Genomic DNA, 19,709 nt, shown 5'->3' with positions numbered 1-19,709 from the left:
AAGGTACTTAGCCCATATATACTTTAGGCATTAGAGTCACATATATATATATGAAATCCCGAATCAAACTCAACATTTTAGCTAATATTTCCCCCTTGGCCAAATTTTCTAAGTCAAGCTAAAGCCATCAATAGGCTACCTATGGCCAAACATACACATCAACTCATGTACTCATTCATGTGGCCGAACATACACATCTATGCTAAGGCCGATTGCAACACTTAATACATTCTACAAGTATGGTCACTTGTATTGACTAAACACCATTTGTTTCAAGTTCAAAACTTGGCTAATACACATATATACACTATTAAAGCATCCTCTCCCTTTCCATTAATTCAACACATGCATTACCCATAATATACAAAATTATATTCGGCCTTAGCACACAACTTGCTAGTCGATTCTTCTCCATCAAGCAACTAATGCACATACGAGCTCATTTGTTAGACTCTACTTCATCTAACAACAACCATATTTTTTTTTTCTCTCTACTTTCTACCATGGCCGAATGCATCACAACACCATATCATTTCGATTTTAGTCATGGTTAAACAAAGAACTTAATGTCTCACTCAAGGATGCTAAAAAGGAGATTCAAGAGTCATCAATCCACCATCACATGCATCATTACAAGCTTCACCTTTAGCATGCAATTAACATCAACACAAATCCACCTTAGCCGAATATCATCTCCATGACATAGTAAAGATTTGAACCATGGGCTAGTTAGAACTCAAGCTAACAAAAGAAAACATGCATGAATCTCATGGCACAATATCAAACTTACCTTCACCTAGCTACAAGCATGGCTGAATCTCTTCAACATTTCCTCCCTTCTTTCCTTCGAATTTTCGGTCAAGAAGAATGAAAAAAGGATGGACACATTTTTTTTTCTTTTTCTTTCTTCTATTCACGGCAATGGAGGGGGGGCAACCACACACTTTTTTTTTTCCTTTTTCCATTTCTTTATTACCCATACTTATTATTTTATTGTTCCTAACATACATCACTATATAACATGTTTGTGACATGTTCCACTCATAGCATGGCCGGCCATTAGCTCAAATATTGGGCAATTTGACATGCAAACCCACCATTTCTACAACATGCATTATTAGGCCACTTTACATTTGCCTAGCACATTTCTAAATTTTCTCACATAAATCCTTTTGACTAAATTCGCATGCAATTTACTAAATTGACGCCTAAAACTTTCACACATTCATAATCACATATTTTAGACAATAATCAAATAATTTGGTGACTCGGTTTAGAGGTCCCGAATCCGCTTCCTGACTAGGGTCACTTTAGGGCTGTCACAACTCTCCCCCACTTAAGAAATTTTCGTCCCCAAAAATCTTACCGGTAAACAGGTTTGGGTATCGTTCTTTCATAGAGTTCTCGGTTTCCCAAGTAGCTTCTTCGATTCCGTGTTTGAGCCATAACACTTTTACCAACGGAACCCTTTTGTTTCGCAACTCTTTCACTTCACGAGCTAGGATACGAATCGGTTCCTCTTCATAACTCAAGTCAGATTGAATTTCAACTTCTGATGGATTAATTATGTGTGACGGATCGGATCTATAACGTCGAAGCATTGAAACATGAAAGACGTCGTGAATCTTTTCAAGTTCAGGGGGCAAAATCAATCTATACGCAACTGGACCAACTCGTTCGGAGATTTCGTACGGCCCAATGAATCTCGGGCTCAACTTGCCCTTACGGCCAAATCTGAGTATCTTTTTCCAAGGCGAGACCTTAAGAAACACTTTGTCTCCCACTTGATACTCAATATCTCTTCGTTTTAAATCCGCATACGACTTCTGACGATCTGATGCTGCCTTCAGACTTTCACAAATTATTCTTACTTTCTGTTCAGCATCTTTAATCAAATCCACTCCGAAAATTTTACTTTCACCGAGCTCGGTCCAAAACAATGGCGTACGGCATTTTCGACCGTACAAAGCCTCGTAAGGTGCCATCTTAATACTTGACTGAAAACTATTGTTGTAAGCGAATTCAATCAAAGGTAAATACCGTTCCCATGAACCACTAAACTCGAGGATGCAACATCTCAACGTATCCTCAAGTATCTGAATTATCCACTCGGATTGACCATCTGTTTGTGGATGAAAAGCGGTGCTAAAATGCAGCTTGGTACCCAAAGCTTCTAGCAATTTCTTCCAAAATCGTGAGGTGAATCTCGGATCTCTATCCGACACGATAGAAATAGGTACCCCGTGTAATCTCACAATTTGAGAAACATACAATTCAGCTAATTTATCCATTGAAAAATCCGTGCGTACGGGGATAAAGTGAGCCGACTTAGTCAATCTATCAACAACGACCCAAATCGCATCTTTCTTACTTGCCGACACTGGCAACCCAGATACAAAATCCATCTTTACTCGATCCCATTTCCATTCAGGTATCATGATTGGTTGGAGTAAACCCGTAGGCACTTTATGTTCCGCCTTCACTTGCTGACATATTAAACACTTCGAAACAAAATCGGAAATGTCTCGTTTCATACCATGCCACCAAAACTGGCGTCTCAGATCGTTGTACATTTTCGTACTCCTCGGGTGAATTGAAATTCGGCTACAATGAGCTTCGTTCAGAATCATCAAAATGAGTTCTGAATTTCTTGGAACACACAACCGATTTCTGTACCTCAAACAATCGTCATCATCAATTTGAAACTCCGATTCCATATTCAGAACACATTCAGCCCGTTTTGCAACCAACTCATCGTCGACTTTCTGAGCTTCATGAATTTGATGAATCAATAATGGTTTGGCCATTAATTCGGCCACTAACACATTGTCGGGTAGAACAGACAAGTGTACATTCATTGCTCGTAAAGCAAACAGTGATTTCTGGCTTAAGACGTCCGCAACCACATTAGCCTTTCCCGGGTGATAATCAATGACCAGCTCATAATCTTTCAACAACTCAAGCCAACGCCTTTGTCGCAGATTCAAGTCTCTTTGAGTCATCAAATATTTGAGACTTTTGTGATCCGAAAATACATGGCACTTCTCACCAAATAAGTAATGTCGCCATATTTTCAAGGCGAATACGATGGCAGCTAATTCGAGATCATGGGTCGGATAATTTTTCTCATGTGGCTTTAATTGTCTCAATGTATAGGCCACAACTCGACCTTCTTGCATCAATACGCAACCTAACCCAAGTAGGGAGGCGTCACTATAGATGACAAACTCTTTGCCTGATTCGGGCTGCACTAAAATTGGAGCTTCAGTCAAATAAGTTTTCAGTTGATCAAAACTTTTCTGACATTTTTCCGTCCATTCGAACTTAACATCTTTTTGAAGTAGCTTCGTCATGGGTATGGCTATCATCGAGAAACCTTTTACAAACCGTCGGTAGTAACCGGCAAGTCCCAAAAAGCTCCGAACCTCGGTAATATTTCTCGAAGGCTTCCAGTTAAGTATGGCTGAAATTTTCCTCGGGTCAACTCGAATACCCGATGCGGATACCACGTGACCCAAGAAGCTAACCTCTCTTAACCAAAACTCACACTTACTGAACTTAGCATATAATTGCTTATCACGTAAAATTTGCAACACTAATCTCAGGTGCTCAGCATGTTCGGTCTCATCTCTTGAATAGACCAAGATGTCGTCAATAAACACAACTACGAACCGGTCCAAATATTGTCTGAAGATCCGATTCATCAAATCCATAAATACCGCAGGGGCATTAGTAAGCCCAAACGGCATCACTAAGAACTCGTAGTGGCCGTATCTCGTTCTGAAACAGTTTTGGGTATATCCGAATCTCGAATTTGCAACTGGTAATACCCCGATCTCAAATCTATCTTTGAAAACACTGAGGCTTCCTTTAGTTGATCAAACAAATCATCAATACGCGGTAACGGATATTTATTCTTTATCATCACTTTATTCAGCTGATGATAGTCAATGCACATCCTCATGGTTCCGTCCTTCTTTTTCACAAACAATACTGGTGCACCCCAAGGTGAGAAACTTGGTCGAGCGAAACCTCTATCCGTCAACTCTTGCAACTGAGCTTTCAATTCTTTTAACTCGGTTGGTGCCATACGATACGGAGCTATCGAAATTGGCGTAGTCCCAGGTACAAGCTCAATACCAAACTCTACTTCCCGAACAGGTGGTAAACTCGGTAATTCTTCGGGAAAAACATCCGGGTATTCACAAACCACCGGCACAGATTCGGGTTTCTTTTCCAATTCCTTGTCATCAAGTACATACGCAAGGTATGCTTCGCACCCCTTTCTTACATATTTCTGGGCCAACATTGCTGATATTACAGCTGGCAACCCCTTTAAGTCCGTAGACTCAACTCGGATTATCTCGTTATTTGCGCACCTCAAATCAATAGTCTTGCTTTTGCAATTCACAATCGCATCATGCATCGTCAACCAATATAAACCAAGAATAACATCAAATTCATCGAACGGCAAAAGCATCAAGTCTGCCGGAAAACAGGAACCTCGAATTACTAGGGGGCATTTCTTACACACTTTGTCAACAAGTACGTAACGACCCAAGGGATTTGACACCGAATTCGAACTCAAGAGACTCAATAGGTAGAGTCTTCTTGGATGCTAAGGTTTCGCATATATAAGAATGAGTAGAACCGGGGTCAATCAAAGCAATCACATTAGTATCAAAGAGAGTGAAAGTACCGGTAATAACATCTGGCGAGGAAGCATCCTCGCGTGCGCGTATGGCATAAGCCCTAGCAGGAGCACGAGCCTCAGATCTAGTGGTAGCATCTCTAGATCCTCTCTGACCGCCGCTAGCATTGCCCGTATTCCTAGATGGTCTACCCCGAGCAGTGGTAGCACCCGGTTTCCCACTCTGATTTACATTCTGCTCGGACAATCTCGGGCAATCTTTGATAAAGTGGTCGGTGACCCGACTTGTAACAGAGCGGTCATGGAACCTACAACTCCCGAATGCCATTTACCACAATCACGGCATTCCGCTCTGTCTCAACGGTCATTTCCAACATCGGCGATCAAGTGACTCGTGTGCTCACAGGGGTCGATCGCGATCTCGTCTAGAAAAGCCCGAAGTGTCCCTAGACCGCCCAAGCCATCTCTAAATTTCTTCGATGATCGTGGGAAGGGCTTCCCAAGACCTCTTCTGAAACTCCTTTGCTCCCACCTCAGCTTTTCTTTTCTCCATACTGAGCTCCTCGGCCTTGCAAGCTCGCTCAACAAGTACCACAAATTCTCGGATTTCCAAGATGCCAACATACAACTTTATATCATCATTTAGTCCATCCTCAAACGTTTACACATTACGGCTTCGAGGAAATGCATTCTCGCATGCGTCTGGCTAAGCCTCACAAATTTTCATTCATAGTCAGAACCGACATGGAACCTTGTTTAAGTTCAAGAAATTCCTTCCGCTTTTGATCCATAAATCTCGGTGATATACTTTTTCCGAAACTCGGTTTGGAAAAACTCCCAAGTTACTTGCTCTCTAGGCACAATGAAGTCAACGTATTCCACCAATAGTAGGCGTAATCACGTAGCAAGGAGATAGCATACTTTAGGCACTCATCGGTGTGCAAGATAGCTCATCGAGTACCGAATAGTGTTGTCCAACCAAAATTCAGCTTGCTCGGCATCATCACTATCCGTAGCCTTAAATTCGAGAGCCCCATGTTTTCAAATTCATCAACTGGGGCTTATTTGACCTTATTTGGTCGAATCTACGGTGGTATGGTAGGTACGGGGTTGTGTTTGTCGGGAATGGAGGTTGTGGAACAGCCGTATTAGTTCGAATGTATTGGTTGAACCAATCATTCATCACGCTATAGAAAGCTTGTCTAGCTTCATCATTTGGATTACTAGCATTAGGTTGAGAGTCCGCAAGACTTTGTCCCTTGTGCGGGAGTAGGCGCTACACTCTCAAGATCATCAGCTACCGCTCAGTCGGGATCGAGATCCATTACTATAAATAAACACATTTGCAAATGTCAGAAATCACCACACTATCAAATAATCACATAAAATGGCATGTATAGCTAGACCCAAACGTATTACGGTAGTCCTAGAATCGACTAAACCGTAGCTCTGATACCAATTTAGTTGTAACACCCCATATCCGAGACCGTCGCCGGAGTCGGACACGAGGGGTTAACGGGCTTAATCCACTTACTTGCAGTTCATTTTAAAATTTCAGACGGTAGGCTAAGCGTGTCACTTGTCACCTTAAAAATCATATCTTGAGTTCCACAACTCGAAAATCAGTTTCGTGATTTTTCCCTGAAACTAGACTCATATATGCATCTACAAACTTTTCTAGAATTTTTGGTCCGCCAATTAGTACAGTTTATTAGTTAAAGTCCCTCATGTTACGAGGATTGACTACATCGACATTTGATTACGACTTGGATATCTCCTGCATGTGGCTTCAACATCGATGCCGTGTGTTTCTTCAAAACTAGACTCAAGAAGGAATCTGTACATATATGGCATGACTTCTAATTATCTCCGGTCAATTTATAATGAATTTCCAAAGTCGAACAGGGACTCTGAAGTCATTACGCCCTGCCTCACTAAAACTTAAATATCTCTTAACATACTATTCATATGATCACTTTGTTATTTTCTATGAAAATAGACTCGTCAAGGTTCGTTTACATAATTTATTCACTATTTAATTCCATTCATACTATTTATAGTGATTTTTCACATTCACGCCATCGCAATTGTCAAGATCTGTCTTTAAGGTAGGCTTTACCTATTTCATAGTTTCCATGATTCAACTACCCTTTAACATAAATAGCACAAAATATGATCATGATTAACCATCCCAATGGCTAATCGTTTCCAAACATTTCCATACCTCTTAATGAACAACATACAATGATTATAATACCATGCCCAAAGTATACTTAAGCCATTTTCGCATGGCTATCCAAATTTACACAAAACTGAAAGGTACATGACCTACAACAAAAGGGTAGTCCTATACATGCCATTTCAAAGTCCAACCAAAAATATACCGAAAGGAGCTTTGATAGCGTGGGCGACTTCGACTTCAAAATCCCGAGTCCGATAGCTGAAGAACCAAAATCTATAAAACAGAAAATCAAAGAAAACGGAGTAAGCATTTAATGCTTAGTAAGTTTGAGCCATGAATTTAAACACAACCAAAGTATAGCATTCATGTAGCTAAACAGATAATTTCATATGCACAAATTCTCAATATCATACTTACTTCACATTACCAACCCTTATATTCATACACAAAGATCAACTTAGCCAAAGGCCGGTAGCTCATTTATCAACTGTGCGAATACTTATTCGTAAGGGCTCAACTAATTCAGAGCACATACGAAACATACCTCATTGTTGGGATTTCACAAGCGTATTAACTGAAATTTTTACAGCAAGATCATTCATTCCTGAATCACGTACCTTCAGAATTTAACCAGATATAGCTACTCGTTCAAATGCCTTCGGGACATAGCCCGGTTATAGTAGCTCGCACAAATGCCTTGGGGACTTAACCCGGATTTAGTAACTCGCACCAATGCCTTCGGGCTTAGCCCGGGATCAATAACTCGCACAAATGCCTTCGGATCTTAGTCCGGATATTGTCACTTAGCACAAAGCCTTCGGGACTTAGCCCAGACATCATTCGAATAACCATGCACATTTAACAATAAATCGTGACACATTCGTATTTCATTTTCATTAGCAAAACTCAAACACAAGACACTTATTACACTTGCAATTCCGGCTCAATAGCCACATACAAAGAGCATGATTTAATCAAATCATAATCTAAGTTCTATTACTCAAAAACTTACCTCGGATGTTGTCGAAAGGCTTCAACGGCTATTCGATCACTTTTTCCTTTCCTTTATCCGACTGTGGCCCTCTAAGCCCTTGAGCTAATTCAAACAAATTAAACTTATTAAAGTCTCACTTTGCTAGCTTATGGCCGAATATGACAAGGAATTTGATAGGTCATATGGCCACCTTTTAGCTCAAATACACAATGATCATACGCATTTTTAATCACATCAAGCAATTTAATACAATTCATTCGAACATCAAAAGAGAAGCTCAAGGTACTTAACCCATATATACTTTAGGCATTAGAGTCACAAATATATATATATGAAATCCCGAATCAAACTCAACATTTTAGCTAATATTTCCCCCTTGGCCGAATTTTCTAAGTCAAGCTAAAGCCATCAATAGGCTGCCTATGGCCAAACATACACATCAACTCATGTACTCATTCATGTGGCCGAACATACACATCTATGCTAAGGCCGATTGCAACACTTAATACATTCTACAAGTATGGTCACTTGTATTGACTAAACACCATTTGTTTCAAGTTCAAAACTTGGCTAATACACATATATACACTATTAAAGCATCCTCTCCCTTTCCATTAATTCAACACATGCATTACCCATAATATACAAAATTATATTCGGCCTTAGCACACAACTTGCTAGCCGATTCTTCTCCATCTAGCAACTAATGCACATACGAGCTCATTTGTTAGACTCTACTTCATCTAACAACAACCATATTTTTTTTCTCTCTACTTTCTACCATGGCCGAATGCATCACAACACCATATCATTTCGATTTTAGTCATGGTTAAACAAAGAACTTAATGTCTCACTCAAGGATGCTAAAAAGGAGATTCAAGAGTCATCAATCCACCATCACATGCATCATTACAAGCTTCACCTTTAGCATGCAATTAACATCAACACAAATCCACCTTAGCCGAATATCATCTCCATGCAATAGTAAAGATTTGAACCATGGGCTAGTTAGAACTCAAGCTAACAAAAGAAAACATGCATGAATCTCATGGCACAATATCAAACTTACCTTCACCTAGCTACAAGCATGGCCGAATCTCTTCAACATTTCCTCCCTTCTTTCCTTTGAATTTTCGGTCAAGAAGAATGAAAAAAGGATGGACACATTTTTTTTTCTTTTTCTTTCTTCTATTCACGGCAATGGAGGTTGGGGCAACCACACACATTTTTTTTCCTTTTTCCATTTCTTTATTACCCATACTCATTATTTTATTGTTCCTAACATACATCACTATATAATATGTTTGTGACATGTTTCCACTCATAGCATGGCCGGCCATTAGCTCAAATATTGGGCAATTTGACATGCAAACCCACCATTTCTACAACATACATTATTAGGCCACTTTGCATTTGCCTAGCACATTTCTAAATTTTCTCACATAAATCCTTTTGACTAAATTCGCATGCAATTTACTAAATCGAAGCCTAAAACTTTCACACATTCATAATCACATATTTTAGACAATAAATATCATGTTCAAATAATTTGGTGACTCAGTTTAGCGGTCCCGAATCCGCTTCCCGACTAGGGTCACTTTAGGGCTGTCACACTTAGAAGACGAAGTACATATGGAGATTCCTCATGGATTTGATAATGCAAAAATGAAGGGGAAAGTATGCATACTGAAGAAAGCTTTGTATGGATTAAAATAATCTCCCAAAATATGGTTTGACAGATTTCGCAAAGCTATGATCACTTTTGGTTATCAACAAAGCAATATTGATAATACCCTTTTTATGAAACATCATAAGGGTACGATCACTCTTCTTATTGTATATGTTGATGACATAGTGATGATAGGAGATGATGAGGAAGAAATGGCTTGAATAAAAACATAGTGATGATAGGAGATGATAAGGAAGAAATGGCTTGAATAAAAACATAGTGATGATAGGAGATGATAAGGAAGAAATGGCTTGAATAAAACAATGTTTGGCTCAAGAATTTGAAATAAAAGATCTAGGAAAGTTACAATATTTCTTGGGAATTGAAGTTGCCAGATCAAAGAAAGGAATCTCCATATCTCAAAAAAAATACATCCTAGACCTCTTGACTGAGACATGTATGATGGGATACAAACCCACAAAATATCCTATAAAAAGCAATAAAAGTTGCAGGCAGAATAGAAGAGTCAGTGAATAAAGAAAGATATCAGAGATTAGTTGGTAGACTAATTTATCTCACATATACTAGACCTAACATAACATATGGAATCAGTTTGGTAAGTCGGTTTATACATGATCCACAACAGTCTCATATGCAGGTTGTCTTTTGCATTCTGCACTACCTAAAGTATACCCCAAGAAAAGGGTCACCTCTACAACACCCCTAACCCATCTTCGTCGTCGAAATAGGGTTACTGAGCATTACAATTCAATTCAAGACATTTACATTCAATCACAAATAGTTATGCAAAAATAATAATATAATTCAATAATTATTATAATTCAAAATAGAAATAAATTTATGGGCATAAAATCGAGCCTACCGGGCTCCAAAAATAGTTTAGGAACATTCCAGGATATATTTGAAACAAAACAAAGAAGTATGGAAAAACTTGAAAAATTTGAAAATAGGGGTCACACAATCGCGTGACAAAGCCCAGACCATGTGGATATTCGAAGTCTGGACACACAACCATGTCCCAACCCGTGTGTCCGCCTATGTGAGTATTCGAAATAGGGCCATATGACTGTGTCACAGGCAGTGTGCCAAACCGTGTGTATATTCGAATTATAGAAACACGGTCGTGTCACTGGCTATGTGATAGCCCGTGTGTGCATTTGATGTTGGGTTAAATGGCCATGTTGTAAGCCGTTCACCAGGCCGTGCTTGGAGCTATTTTGAGGCACACGGCCGTGTAACAAACCATGCCTTAAGCTGTGTGAAACCTGCACCTAACACAATAAAGACACATGGCCATTTAGGGTGGCCATATATGTCACACGGCTGTGTGATAGCCCGTGTCACAGGCTGTATACACCAAAATGTACATTCAAAATCAAGCTTACCATATTCAATTTACTTGGACAACAAGCATTCTAATTACCATCAATTATGCCTACTCGAAACATGATTAAACAAGCTCAATCCATCCTAAGTGCCTAAACAATGTGCCCTCATTGACAGCACAATTTAATAACAATATCAATATTTATCTCAACTATAATATATGCAATAAAAATACTCAAACATCATTTAACATTTCAAACCAAAACACCACTTCCTTTGATATGTGATATTCATGACAGGTTTTAAATATTTATAATGAATCGTTCTTGAAACTAACTATTATCACGATGAAGGCAAGTGTACCTATCGAACAGCAATATAGCTTTAGCAAGACCGAATTATCGAACCCAAAGGAACTAAAAGTACTAGTATTAACTTTCTTTTTATTATCTAGCCTAAAAATAAAAGGGTTTTGTTTATCTAACTAATTAATTAAACTAAGAAATCACAGAAAATAAATTTGGGGAAAATAATTTTTGGAAAATTCGATTGATTAAGACAACACCTAAGGAAAAATCCACCTAGACTTCACTTGTTATTTGACTCTGAATCGGATGATTTATTCATTCAACTTGTTCCGTAGAGATCTCTAAGTTATATTATTATCTCTCTCGAGACTAACAACGTCTAACCCTAGATTGAATAATTGAAATCTCTTTCTAATTAACACCCTAGGGTTGCATTAACTCAATCTATGGATCCCCTTATTAGGTTTCACCCTAATCCGAAAAAATCTTGTACCCTATCTCTAGGCGCACAACCAACTCCGCTTAATTATGACAAATTTAATCTTAGTCAGGGTCTATTCCTCCTCAGAATAAGAGCTTAACTTGGATCAACATCCTGGAATATCAAAACAAGAATTAAGAACACATAATTAAGAACAAGTCAAATATTTATCATACAATTCAGATAATAATAACAAGATCCGTCTTAGGTTTCATTCCCCTTAGGTATTTATGGTTTTAGTTCATACTAATGAAAGAAAACATCTCAAAAGAATAAAAATAACAAAACATAAGAAAACCCAAAATTCCTGAGGGAATTTGAAGGGAGATCTTCAGTCTTATTGGTTAATCCGGCTTCTGAGATGGATCAATTGGCTTTCCTTGAGCAATTCCTTGCTTCCTCCCCTGCGTCCTCCCTTTTCCTCCTCTTTTAGGGTGTATTTATAGGCTTTGGAATGCCTAAGAGCCCTCAAAAGTGGCCTTTTCCAAATAGGACTTTGCTTGGGCTCGACAGGGACACGCCCGTATGCGATTACTTCTGGCCGTGGTCAAGCCTGTTAAATAGGCATAGGCGTGTGGTCTACCCGTGTGAGTCGTGCTTTGATTCTACCAAATTGACATGGCCGTGTGGTCTGCTCGTGTGAGGAAGTCCAGGCCGTGTTGATTTCATATGTTGGCCCATTTTCTCTGTTTTTGGCTCGTTTCTCATTCCTTTCACTCTCCTATGCTCACTTAAGTATAAAACGTGAAATTAAGGCATTAGGAGCATCGAATTCACCAAATTTAAGGAAAAATCATCCATAAAATGTGCTAAGCATGGGATAGAAATATGTATAAATTACGGTTTATCAAATACCCCCACACTTAAGCATTTGCTTGTCCTCAAGCAAAATCCTCAACTCATAATCAAAATAAATTCTTTTCAACTAATAATTTCTATCGATAATATCTCAAAATAATCCATAGGTAATCATATATTGAAAATTCAACTGAAAGAACATCAAAGTTTTAAACATTCCAAGTTGAGCATTTTATCATGAAAACATAGGTGTCTCCACTCATCTAAGTAATTACCTTTGATTCAAAATATCACAGAGTTTCACATCCTCACTAAAGATTCACTCAAATCACTCGAGGTGTTTAAGGACAATAAATGAAGCATTCAATAGTCAATAATGAAAAGTCATTACCATAGGCTTGCATGAAAATCAAATCTCCAACATTATAAATTGAGATGAAACATTAATCAAAAGGTCTTCAGAGGGTTGTAACGTGGCCTTGGTTAGGGGGTGTGGTCACAAGCTGAAAGAAAAGGATAGAATCAAGATTGAATTGAAAAACTGCCTAACTAGAAAAAGTAATTAAACATCAATTGCATACAACAGAGCTTTTTCTCAGAATATGGAATTAAACTTCTTTAGCTCAGAAGATCACTACTACTAATATGTATACATGTATTTTTTTTAAGAAAAATCCAAATTACAAAATAGAATAAAACATAGCTAAGCAACTATTCCAACTAAAATCTCGATAAAAATAGGGATCAAATTAATTTAGGGGATTTTAACAATAATGAGTTATGGGTTAATCTTGAGGGTAAATTAATGAATGAGTTGTTAGGCTCAAGGGGGTTCAGTAAGGGTTAATTGTGAAGGTAGGCTTTTATGGAGTGAATGGGTTAAAACTAAGTGCCTTTATCATTTTGACGTATCAAATCAAATGGTGTGGTCTTGACATGCATAATCAAGCAAGTTTTAGAATAACAATTCAATACTGACGCACTCATAATGAAAGTGAGCATGAAAGAAATAATAGATGCTCTAAAGGCTCAAGATCTCACAAAAATTATGGCTTTTTGATGTTTAAACGTGTGAATTCCAACTCAAAATAATACCTAAACTTGGGGAAACAACCTAAAAGTTTGCAATTCTTCAAAAATCAACTTATCATGCTTGATTCCCTAATGTCTTAAAGTTTAAACAATCAATGCATAAATGCCTATGTTTTAATTCAAGATATATCAGTAAACATTATAAACTAATCAGAATTCATTCTAATAATGATATGAGAAGATCGCATGAGAATAAAACAAAATTCAGGGATTTTTCTGATATAGATGTAAGTAACCCCCCCACATTTAACATGTACATTGCCCTCGATGTACAAAGATAGATATATTGAAAAATATAAGTTCATAAGATAGGGAGAGAAGTGAAACTTCCTGGGTTTAAAATGGATGGAATTCATGGATTAGAGAGAACGAGTTTTGGAAATAAAGCTGGAGGGCAAGCATAATTCTAAAGGATAAAAGGAGAATTGAGGGAATAATCTGATAATAATCATAAAGATAAGCCGTGTTTAAAAAAACAAATGAGACTTCAAATAAATCAGAGTAAAAACAAAGGTAAAATAAATAAAATAAAACAGATAATCTAATCTTAAAAGTGGCACGGCCGTGTCCCACTCCCGTGTGGTATGTGTCCAGCTCGTGTTTGTCGAGAATTAAGAGATCATCACACGGCCTGAGGACACGCTCGTGTGTCTGGGCCATGTGGCTACATGATTGTGTTGCACGACTGTGTACGATGTGGTTCACTTCTCCCACGCTCGTGTACCCATGCGCACGCTCGTGTTTTTTGACAGTGTCGACCACGGGTGGGGGGCACGGGCTTGTCGCACGCCTGTGTTGTTTTGACAGTTTCGCCTACGATCATGTCACACGGTCGTGGCAACTTATCGCAGCCCTGTGTTGGAAAAAAGAAAAAAAAAACTTTTGCTCTGTTTGCACATAGCCGTATCGCACGGCCGTGTCATTACCCGTGGTGTAAGCATGGCATAAGGCACGCCCGTGTGCCTAGCCGTGTGGTTTTGGAACGCCTGTGTTCAATGATTTGGTTAGTATGTTAGATTTTAAAAACTAAGATTTAAAGAAAGTAATATTGTTAGTGCTCGGGTTTCCTCCCAAGAAGCGCTTATTTATAGTCTAAACTCAACTTACCTCTCTAGTGTGTAATCATGGTGGTTCGAGGAGTTTATATTCCTCATCCCTGCTATCAATCTTATCAATATAAAGTTTAAGTCGAGTACTGTTTACCTTGAACGTGCCAAATTTAGGATGACTTACCTAGACTGTACCTATGGAAAAATGCTAAGTACCGTAAGAGGAATTTCTTTATTTGATTCAGAAGTGGCAATTCGAGGATCTGTTGCATCTAGTAGTACCTTGTCTCCAACTTTAAGTTGATTTGGTGAGGTTTCGAGCATGTCATGGCGTGGTTTCGGTTTATCATTTTTTCTCAGTTTAAATGTCAGCCATTCATCTAACTCCTCGATTTGTAGCCTTCGTTCTTCATAGATAGATCTTTTGTTGTGGATTGAACATGGCTCATGTGTGTCCTTCGAACTTTTTTCCTATAAAATAGGTTGCACTGTATGATTAGTCTTAGTAGAACAATTTGTACAATCACCTTTAATTTTTGATGTGTTGTTCGGGTTGCGAGCTTGAAGGGTGATTGTTTCATCTCCTACACGAAGTGTGAGTTCACCTGTGCCAACGTCAATAATTGTTCTAGCAGTTGCTAAAAAGGGCCTTCCCAAAATTAAAGGAATTGCTATCCTCTTCTATGTCTAAAACAACAAAATCAACTGGGAATATAAATTTGTCAATTTTAACAAGTACGTCTTCAATAATACCCCTAGGAAATCTAAAAGTTTTATCTGCTAATTGAATGCTCATCCTAGTTTGTTTGGGTTTCCCTAGACCTAGTTGCTTAAACAATTTGTAAGGCATAACATTGATACTAGCCCCTAGATCTACCAATTCATTATTAACATCTAAACTACCAATTAAACAAGGAATCGTAAAACTCCCTAGATCTTTTAGTTTGTTGGGTAGCTTATTCTGAAGAATGGCTGAGCAAACCGCGTTCAGCTCTACATGCGACCTTTCATCTAACTTCCGTTTATTTGCTAGAAGCTCCTTTAAAAATTTGACTGCGTTTGGAATCTGCGAAAGTGCTTCAATAAATGGTAAGTTAATATGTAGTTTCTTTAAAAGTTTAAGAAATTTACCAAATTGTTCATTTGAGCGGTCTTTCCTTGTTGCGTTGGGGTATGGCACACGAGGTTTATATTTTGGACTTAACGATTTTTGTTCATTTTGACCTACCTCATTCTTAACTTCGCTTACCACCGGTTCTGGCCTTGGTTTTGCCACTAACCCTTCCTCATCTTGAATGGCAATTGTGTTGAGTTGCTCCCTTAGGCTAGATTCAGTGTTGCTTAGTAGGCTACCTTGTGGTCGTTCGAAAATCAACTTGACGAGCTGTCCAATCTGAGTTTCGAGCCCCTGGAATGATGCTTATTGTTTTTTGAGTGCTGTCTCGGTATTCTGAAAATGAGTCTCTGACACCAAGATGAATTTGGTTAGCATCTTCTCAAGGTTCGACTTTTTCTCCTGCTGGTATGGTGGTTGCTGAAATCCTAGAGGGGGTGGTGGTTTCTGATTTCCTTGGCCTCCCTGTGAAAAATTTGGGTGATTCCTCCAACCTGCATTGTAAGTATTGCTATAAGGATTGTTTTGGGATCAAGGATTATTACCCGTGTAATTTAACTGCTCGTTCTCCATGTTGTGGCCATAAGGTGGGTAGTTTGAATTGTTCGATCCACCTCCACTTGCTTCAGACTGCATTACTGGGTGAACCTGTGAAGAACTAAGAAAACCATCAATTTTCTTATTCAAGAGTTCTACCTAATTAGAGAGCATGATGACCGAATCGACATTATAAACACCGGCTGTTTTCGTTGGCTTTGTCTTCATGACTTGCCACTGATAGTTATTCAGTGACATCTCCTCTATAAACTCATAAGTATCTTCAGGTGTTCTATTATTGATGGTTCCACCAGCAGCTACGTCAACCATTTGTCGAGTCAAAGGATTCAGGCCATTATGAAAGGTTTGAACCTGTAGCCAGAGTGGTAACCCATGGTGAGGGCATCTTCGCAAAAGGTCCTTGTATCTCTCCCATGCATCATAGAGTGTCTCTAAATCCATCTGCACAAAAGAAGAGATATCATTACATAATTTAGCCGTTTTAGCCGACGAAAAATATTTTAGTAAAAAACTTTTCGGTCATTTGTTCCCAAGTAGTGATTGACCCCCGTGGTAACGAATCCAACCACTGTTTAGCTTTGTTTCTCAAATAAAAAGGGAATAACCGAAGGCAAATGGCATCATCAGAAACACCATTAATTTTAAATGTATTGCATAATTCTAGGAAATTTTCCAAATGAGTATTTGGATCCTCATCCTACAAACCATCAAACTGAACAAACTGTTGTGTCATTTGAATTGTGTTAGATTTCAGTTCAAAATTATTTGCGGCAATAGTAGGTCTAACTATGCTCGATTCAGTTCCTGTTAAAGAACGTTTAGCATAATCATACATAGTGCACGGAGCATGATTCTGATTTCCTGGATTAAAATCATGTAACGCCCTGAACCTGAGACCGTCGCCAGAGTCGAGCACGAGGTGTTAACGGACTTAATTCATTAATTAAACAGCTCAAACAATTTATTTTAGAACTCCCAGACAAGTTGGCTAATTGCGTCACAGTTGCTTAAAAATTCATATCTCGAGTTAAGAAACTCAAAATCCAATTCTGTAAATTTTCCCTGAAACTAAACTCATATATATATCAACTAAATATTTTCTAGAATTTTTGGTTGGGCCAACTAGTAAAGTTTATTAGTTAAAGTCTCCCTTATTTTAGGATTTGACTACTCTGACCCCTGTGTATTACGAATTAAATATCTCCCTGTACAGAGTTTTAATTATTATGCTGTTTGTTTCTCATAAAATTAGACTCAATAAGGAATCTTTACATGTAAATCATGACTTCTAATTATCTTTTTACAATTTTTTGTGAATTTCTAAATTCAGAACAGGGGATCCAGAAATCGCTCTGGCCCTGTTTCACAAAAATTTAAATATCTCATGAAATATAACTCATATACCTGTTTTATTCCATCCATATGAAAATAGACTCACCAAGATTTAATTCTATATCTCATTCACTATCTAAGTCCATTTTTACTATTTTTAGTGATTTTCCATATTCACGTCATTATTGCTGTCTGATATTGTTTTAAAGCTAATTTCACCTTTTTCATGATTTCCATGGAATAACTACCATTTAGGCGTACATAACACCAAACATGTCCTTGATTAGCCATTCCAACAGCTAATCATTATCAAGCATTTACATACCATTCATTAGCCATATCATAAGATCATACACACAAAATGGCTACGATGCTATACATGCCATACTCAAAATGAAACGTCTAGCTATACCAAAATAATCCTCGTGATAGTGTGCCCGGACCTCCGAGGTACTTTACGATCCCCGAGTTAGCTTGACAAAACTATAAAAAGAAGGAAAATAAAGGGGGTAAGCATTAAGCTTAGTAAGTTTGCATGCAAATAAATAACAACATTCATAAGAATTATCTTACTGCTTGGCATGATACTACTTAATGCAACTTCATTAATTCTCATAGACATATTTTAAACTTCTTCACTTACTCACTTACTTAAATACTTACTTAATCAAATTTATTAATACATTTTACTTACTTTTTCCTTATCAAGCATACATGAACATTATGTACTTACCTTTGCTCTTCTAGCATGAACTTGTCTTACCTTACCTTACCTTGATATTCTCTTTAAATTTTCCCGTTGAACCACTTGGAATACTAAGGATACGCAGGTACCTTACCATTGCCATGACTTGTCATGGTCTTACGTGGTATCCTTTTGAAACTTACCACTGCCATGTCTTGACATGGTCTTACATGGTATCCTTGCCTTATGAACACACCAATGCCATGCCTTGGCATGGTCTTACATGGGACCTTTCCCTTATAGTAACTTATCAATGCCATGTCTTGACATGGTCTTACATGATTTCCTTACCTTAGAAACCTTACCAATTGCCATGCCTTGGCATGATCTTACATGGTATCCTTAAACCCTAATGTCATGACATTTGTATCCTACACATTCCTAAGGTTCAACTGGGACTTTCTGAATTACTTCTCGGTCAATTCATGCTTGAGTCTTTAAATAATTTCATAAAATAAATATACACATGCTGGAAATTAACAAAATTAACATAAAATAATAGAATATTGCATTTATTTACCGCAAACTTACCTCGAAACAACATACGATCAACTATATCGATTTAGTCCACTATCTTTTTCTTTCCCCGGTCTAACTCTGGATTTTGTTCTTCTTGATCTATAATAAAAAAATTTAGCTTATTTAATACTCACATTTATTAAAACAGTCCTTGACCCAAGCTTTGGCAAAATTACATTTTTGCCCTAAACTTTTACATATTTATACTTTTTCCCCAAGGCTCGGAAATTAAACTTCATCATATTTTCTTATGTTTTATGACATGCTGATCATTTTTCCCTTCTATGACAGCATCAAATTCTCACTCTAACATGTACTTATGACTATTAGGTATTTTTACCGATTAAGCCCTTTTACTCGTTTTCACTTAAAATCGAGTAGCACAAGTTGTCTAACATAATTTAAAACCTTATATTCTATCATAAAACATCAAAATATACAAATTTCACCTATGGGTATTTTTCCAAATATGAACCCTAGGTTGAATTATTGCTAGAATAAGCTTAATCAAGTTACCAAGACTCCAAAATCGTAAAGAACATTAAAAACGGGGCTTGGAATCACTTACTATGGAGCTTGGAAGCTTGGAACAAACCCTAGCTATGGAGAAACCTTGAAATTTCGGCCTAATGAAGAAGATGGACAAAAATTGGCTTTTAATTTTGTTTTTAATTCATTTTAATAACTAAATGACCAAAATGCCCTTAATTAAAAACTATGGTGTTTTATTTTCCTTTAGGTATTTTTGTCCAAACTAGTATAATGGTCTAATTACTATCCAAGGACCTCCACTTTAAAAACCCATTACTCACAAGTACTTAATACCTTTGTGAACTAGAACACACATTTTACAACTTTTGCAATATAGTC

The 19,709-nt window shown here is 37.8% G+C and overlaps 1 non-coding gene across 1 annotated transcript; it reads left to right on the top strand.

The window, feature by feature from the left end:
- The first annotated feature begins 16,610 nt into the window (after positions 1-16,610).
- On the top strand, positions 16,611-16,717 carry LOC128289823 (small nucleolar RNA R71). The gene has a single exon (XR_008279467.1). It is a non-coding gene; the product is annotated as a small nucleolar RNA R71 (small nucleolar RNA).
- The last annotated feature ends 2,992 nt before the right edge of the window (positions 16,718-19,709 follow it).

This window comes from Gossypium arboreum, chromosome 2 (assembly GCF_025698485.1).
Source record: "Gossypium arboreum isolate Shixiya-1 chromosome 2, ASM2569848v2, whole genome shotgun sequence".
NCBI lineage: Eukaryota > Viridiplantae > Streptophyta > Magnoliopsida > Malvales > Malvaceae > Gossypium > Gossypium arboreum.
Note: the sequence above shows the minus strand (reverse complement) of the source record. Positions and strands in the feature narration are given on the sequence as shown.